Source organism: Rhinopithecus bieti, unplaced genomic scaffold (genome assembly GCF_001698545.2).
Source record: "Rhinopithecus bieti isolate Rb0 unplaced genomic scaffold, ASM169854v2 scaffold_387, whole genome shotgun sequence".
NCBI lineage: Eukaryota > Metazoa > Chordata > Mammalia > Primates > Cercopithecidae > Rhinopithecus > Rhinopithecus bieti.
The window spans coordinates 365,248-372,709 of record NW_016803102.1 but is presented as its reverse complement, the minus strand read 5'-3'; positions in this window follow the sequence as shown (position 1 = coordinate 372,709).

Below are 7,462 nucleotides of genomic sequence, written 5' to 3'. Positions count from 1 at the left end.
CCCTGGACTCATGTGAGATGTGTGAAATTTCAAAACACTTTAAGAGATTAAAACATTTTAGTTATGAACAAGTATTAATGGATGTATTCAATGTAAATGCTTTATTTCAAAAAATATTTAGTGTTTGCAAAATTCTATCCAATAAACCTGATTTATATTCTCCTCTGAACATTATTCTGTCTTTGTGCAATAGCCATAGCTTATCCTACAGGATAGACTGGCCTCTAATTATTCCCATGTTTATCTTATGTGCACAGATTGTCTGTATTGTGGCTTATCCTCAGGTATTTCCAGATGTGTTCGTAGGTGCACATTCATCAATATGCATATTTGTCTTATGTATAAAAGCTAGCTTCGTTGTTTTTTTTAAAGGCCTTTTTAAAAGATTATTTGCTGAAAAGTCCAAAGAATCTGATTTAATTTGTGTGAGAATGTTTGCTTTTTTGCTTATGAGTCAAAAACACCACAAAGACCCTTTAACAATATGGTTTCTGTTTTAGCCAGGATAAGGTAAGATGAAGCTCTGCAATTTATTTTTTTATGAGGTATTCATTTCATATAATCTTGTCAATGTGTAGTGAAGAAAATACTTGAGTTTGTAAAAATTGTGGGCTAATAGATCTGTCATCCATCCCATGCAAGAGAGGTTATAAAAGATTAGACAGGTAAGTTCAACACCACTGAATGCTATATAGATGACACGGAGCACTCAGTGGAGAAAATATTGACTGTTTTGTTCATACTTAGGGTAAACAGTATTGTTGAGTATACTGTAAACTAGTTTCTTCTTTTTTCATTCCAGTCTTGCTCTAATCAAGTTATTTGCAAACTTTTTGACTATTACAAACAGTATGAAATACACTGATATTCACAATAGGAAATATATTGGTCATTAAGCCCTGTAAAAACATACATACACAATGACAGAATTAAAAAATTATGAAACTATACTTCACTATTATGTGTGGATTCATGTGTTTTATTGTATAATATATACACTATAATATTCTACTCCTATTCTATTTTATATATATTTTAAAAGATTGATCTTATAACTGTCTAATGTGGTGTGATCTATAAAATGCAAAGCACTGTTTATTGCAGTGGTTCTCCGTTGGGATGATTTGTTCCTCAGGAGATATTTGGCAATGTCTGGAGACATTTTTAGCTGTCACAGTCAGGGGATACTGATGTGTAGTGGGTCAGTCATCTTATAAGGCACAGCTCTCCACAAGAAATCATTACCTGGCCCTAAATATCTATAGCACTGAGGGTGTGAAACCCTGGTCTACTGTATATTGCCCTCCAGAGCCTAGAAAGTTATTCTTGTTTCTTAGACTTCCTTTCAGTTAGGGCCTGATTATGACTTAGATTTTGCTATGGTGTGAATTATGTCTCTTCCAAAATCTAGGTGTTGCCTATGTGATAGTATTAAGAGGTGGGGCCTTTAAGAGGGCATTAGGTCATGAAGTTTCCTCCTTCATGAGTAGGGTTAGGTGCCCTTATAGGGAGGCTTGACACAGAGAGGCCATTCCTATTTTCTTCCCCTGCCTTCTGTCTGGGAGTAAAGTGTTAGTAAAGTTAAAGTAGTTAGTAAAGTAAAGCTGGGAAGACACAGCGTTACTCCCTTCCAGAGGACGCAGAGTTCAAGACACCATCGTGGACACAGAGACTCAACCCTTCCCGGATGTGGAAGCTGCTGCTGCCTTGATCTTAGACTTCCCAGAAGCCAGACCTGTGAGAAAATAAGTTTCTGATCTTTATAAATTGCCCAGTCTGTGGACTTTTGTGATAGCAGCACAAACTGAGACACACTATTTGAGAGAATTGAATTCAGAACGAAGTTAGGCAGAGAGGAGGAGGAAGGTCCTAAAGCAGCCATATGAGAAAACAGCCATGACAGAGTCACTGTGGATCTGTCTTCAGCAGCTCCCTGACCAGGCAGTTTCCTCCAGTGGCAGCAGCTGCTTTCCTGGTCACAGAGGCCGTGTGAGTCCTGGCCTAAGAGCAGTTCTTCTAAAGCAAGCATGGGGTCTGCTCCTTTAGCCCTTTCAAGAACTTTACATCCTGCCTGGTAATAAATCCCTGTCTACCCGAAGTATTTGGAGCACTGAGTTATAAGTAAATAAAAGTAATATCTATAGTGTCTCCACTAGAAATATGTACCTCCCCCCAAAATAAGAAATCAACCAATAGGTTGACCAAATGGGGACACTCATCATTTAGTTACTACAGCCTAGGGAAGTACTGTACAAATGGAAAACATATTAAAGCAGGGACACAGTTTTAAAAAAAAGTAATTCTTTTGAATTATGACATTTTAGGTGAGAAACGGTAGCCAAATATTGACATATTGAAAAAACTGTAGCCAAAAATGAACACATCAAAAGAAAGACATAAGCAATTTAATGGCTTTTTTTGAGGGTATAACATTTGGCACTATCTAGGGTCAAAGGGCCCTTAAGTAAGTTTCACAGTCAACTAGAAGTTTCCATTTTAGGTGTCAATGTTATTTTAATTTTATTGGTGAACGTATTTCTAATGCATGTCATGAATACTTGTAGATTTTCTTTATAGTCCAAAATTCTTTTACTCTTTCACCAGACATTAACACTTTCTATGTCTAAAATGTGGTTTTGTCATAATAGCTATGAGTGTGCTCTGCAGTGGTATTTTCACACATTGTTGTGTGAAGAAAATGTAAAATGTTCCACTGGAAAAAGCACTTTATTAGGAGGTTGCAGATTTCTGCAGATTTCTTCAAAGAAATCTGAACAAGACGGATGGAAATCATTTAAGAGTGCAAAAAATATTTGCATAATTGTATATTCTCTTGCTTCAAGAGAAAAGGAAACTGAGACTCAGATACACTGAGATATGCTCTCATCACACAACCACCAAATGGAAGTTGTAGCTCAAATGTGTCCTCTGACTCTAAGCCTGGACTCTCTCCACCCACCCTGGTGTACCCTTCACCATCTGCACTTAGAGCAGAGCAGCACCATGACATCTTTGATCGGAGGAGGGTTTTTTTGTACTGCACACAGATCCTGGCTGCTCCCTCCATAATTTATGCAAAATGAATTAAATGCTGACATTTTGCTTCTGTTACATTGTAACTGCTTAGAATCTACTTATTTAACACACAGTCATCTTGGTGCTGATGGTGACCTCCACTAGTTACTTAACTTCTTTTTTTGTTTTTGTTTTTTTTTTCCGAGACCGAGTCTTGCCCTGTAGCCCAGTGCAGTGGCAATATCTCGGCTCACTGCAACCTCTACCTCCCAGGTTCAAGCGATTCTCCTGCCTCAGGCTCCCGAGCAGCTGGGACTACAGGTATGTGCCACCATGCCCAGCTATTTTTTGTATTTTTAGCACAGATGGAGTTTCATCATATTGGCCAGGCTGGTCACAAACTCCTGACCTCGCGATCCACCCACCTCACCCTCCCAAAGTGCTGGGATTACAGGCATAAGCCGCCATGCCCAGCCTAGTTACTTAACTTTCAACATTTTTTGTTTGTTTGTTTTTTGAGATGGAGTCTGTCATTCTGTTGCCCAGGCTGGAATGCAGTGGCATGATCTCGGCTCACTGCAACCTCTACCTCCCAGGTTCAAGCAGTTCTTGTGCCTCGGCTTCCTGAATAGCTGGGATTACAGGCATGTACCACCATGCCTAGCTAACTTTTGTACTTTTAGTAGAGACAGGCTTTCACCATGTGGGCCAGGCTGGTCTCAAACTCCTGACCTCAAGTGATCCGCATGCCTCAGCTTCCGAAAGTGCTGGGATTACAGGAGTGAGCCACCATACCTGGTCTATATGCCTCAATTTCTTATCTCTAAACTGGTGGCAATAATGTTACAAATCTTATGCACACATGTACGCAGACATACACACACACACACACGCACACACATAGATTTTCACCTGGCATGGGTAGGGTGCATAAAGATTCTAAGAATTTGCTCAATATAGCCAACATTTATCAATATGAAGGATCAACATCATTCTAGACTGTCATAGAAGACAAGCAGGGTTTGACTCCAGGCTTCCAATGGGATACTGTTATCAAAAATGAAACATGATGTAAGTAAATTAATAGGTAAGTGAGAGATCAACTATACAATAAATGTAATGAATTTAGCACAAAATGCAATGAGATTACGTATATGAAAAGGAAGAAGTCACCAAAATATTTTTAGCAATCAAGAATGAGAAAATAGAAATGATAATTTTTTATTAGTCAATATTTTTTAGCACACACTCTAAGCAACTTCTGTTTTAACAAATAATATCTGAAAGTTGTTGATGCTGAATGGGGTTTGAAACATAACATCTGTGAAAATTTTACCATAATGTTATCTCCTTCCTGTACTAAACTATGGCATTGAAATAAAAGAGCATTGAGTGTTTCTTACATGTCTAAAATAGCACTAGAAAATCAAGTGGGGTAAAAGAAGCAAAAACATAATCTATATTCTCCAAGTTCTCATATTTTATTAAATAGTCTCTTTTGGGGTGCAGGTGTCAGATTTAGAGAGAAAAATATGCAATAATTTGTATTTTAGATACCCTAAGAACTTATTTGGTATAAGTATTCTAAATATTGTATAAGACACCCTTCTACTAAAAAATGCCAATTACTCATTGCTTGTTGCTTATTTAAAATTTATATTTAACAAGCCATTCTGTATTTCTTTACTTTGTCCCAGCAATGCTATTTAAGGGATTTTGTTTTATTTAATGTAACTTTAGTTTCTGTAACAGACAAACCTTATAATATCAATAGCCCAACGCAATAAAGTTTTCTTTTGTATGCATAAATCATATGAATGTTCATGTTTCAGTAGGTCTCCACTCAGGAGAAGAAACAAAGACTCCTTCTACATTGTAAGTTCATTTTCAAAACACAGCTTGCAATTTCTGTTTGGGGGTTACCTCCATTCTTGATACCAGAAGGGAAGTCCCATTCTTGGGGTGAGAGGGAGAAGCTTGGATATGACTTACATACTTTCTGCTCACATTTCGGACACATGGGGTCACTTACTGGGAACTATAGTCTAGCAGTGTGAAGCCAGTTGAATTATCTGGAAGTCTCTGCTACAGATGCTGAAACACTGCAGACATGTGAGAACTGTATCAATGGAAGAGTTTTACCCAGTTTACAGACATTCAAGAAAAGAAAAACTAAGTCGATGTGAATTCTAATAATGAAAAAGTATCTTATTTAAAAGTTTAAAAGAACATGTAGAAGCTAATTACTATTTATAAAAATAAGTTAATTAAAACACAGATGTGTGGTCTACATATAGTGAATTATCAATTTTGCACATAACTGTACACAAATGCACATTATCTTTTCTTTGTTTCTTTTTTATTCTTCAATTTTTATATTAAGTTCCAGGATTCATATGCAGGATGTGCAGGATGTGCATTGGTAAACGTGTGCCATGGTGGTTTGCTGCACAGATCAACCCATCACCTAGGTATTAAGCCCAGCATCCATTAGCTATTCTTCCTGATGCTCTCCCTCCTCCCACATACCCTGCTACCCAACAGGTCCTAGTGTGTGTTTGTCCCCCCATGTGTCTATGTGTTCTCATTTTTCAGCTCCCACTTGTGAGTAAAAACACGCAGTGCTTGGTTTTCTGTTCTTCCATTATTAGTTTGCTGAGGATAATGGCTTCTAGTTCCATTTGTGTCCCTGCAAAGAACATGATCTCTTTCCTTTTTATGACTGCATAGTATTCCATGGTGTATCTGTACCACATTTTCTTTATCCAGTCTGTCATTGATGGGCATTTGGGTTGATTCCATGTCTTTGCTATTGTGAGTAGTGCTGCAATGAACATATGCGTGCATGTATCTTTTTTTGTTTTTTGAGACAAAGTCTTGCTCTGTCGCCCAGGCTGGAGTGTAGTGGCACGACCTTGGCTCACTGCAAGCTCTGCCTCCCAGGTTCACATCATTCTCCTGTCTCAGCCTCCCAAGTAGCTGGGACTACAGGCACCCGCCACCATGCCCAGCTAATATTTTGTATTTGTTTTAGTAGAGATGGGGTTTCACAGTGTTAGCCAGGATGGTCTTGATCTCCAGACCTTGTGATCCACCTTCCTCGGCCTCCCAAAGTGCTGGGATTACAGGCTTGAGCAACCGCACCTGGTCACGTGCATGTATCTTTATAATAGAATGATTTATATTCCTTTGAGTATATACCCAGTAAAAGGGTTGTGGGTCAAAAGGCATATCTGCCTCTAGATCTTTGAGGCATCACCACACTGTCTTCCACAATGGTTGAAATAATTTACACTTCAACTAATAGTGTAAAAGTGTTTCTTTTTTTTTTCTTTTTGAGACAAAGTCTCAGTCTGTCACCCAGGCTGGAGTACAGTGGCAAGATCTTGGCTCACTGCAACCCCTGCCTTCTGGGTTCAAGCAATTCTCCTGCCTCAGCCTCCCGAGTAGCTGGGATTACAGGCTCCCGCCACCACTCCCAGCTAGTTTTTGTATTTTTAGTAGAGACGAGGTTTCACCATGTTGGTCAGGCTGGTCTCAAACTCCTGATCTCAGGCGATCCATCTGCCTCGGCCTCCCAAAGTGTTGGGATTACAGGCGTGAGCCACCACACCCAGTCAAAAGTGTTCCTTTTCTCCAAACCTCACCAATCTGTCGTTTTAGTAATCGCCATTCTGACTGGTGTGAAATGGTATCTCATTGTGGTTTTGATTTGCATTTCTCAAATGAACATGATCTTATTTCATTCATCAATACCCTTAAGGATATCTAGTGAAAAATAATGCCACTTTCCTGATAATCTCCTTATAAAGTTGTTTGTGTTATCAGTTGTATTGGAAGTAATAAAACTGGCAACCTTTATTTATCAAAGTCATATTGAAATTTTTTGCAGATGATTTCAATGTTAGTATAAAACTCCCGTGCAAATATATGCAAACTGAAGGATAACCTATAATAATAGATAAAATATTGACTGAAAGAAGCGACCTAAAATAGGCAACTATAAAACAGAAAGGATAAAATACTGAATAGTTATAGTTAGAATTTATCAATTTAAAGAACATAATTTAAATAACATAGGCCACAAGTGACATTTTAAAAATATAAGAGGAGGTCGAGCTCGGTGGCTCACGCCTGTAATCCCAGCACTTTGGAAGGCTGAGGCAGACGGATCACGAGGTCAGGAGACCAAGATCATCCTGGCTAACACGGTGAAACTCCGTCTCTACTAAAAATACAAAAGATTAGCTGGGCATGGTGGCGGGCACCTGTAGTCCCAGCTACTAGGAAGGATGATGAGGCAGGAGAATGGCGTGAACCCGGGAGGCGGAGCTTGCAGTGAAGGGAGTTGGGGCCACTGCACTCCAGCCTGGGTGACAGAGCGAGACTCTGTCTCAAAAATACATACATACATACATACATACATACATACATGAGAAAAGAAAAG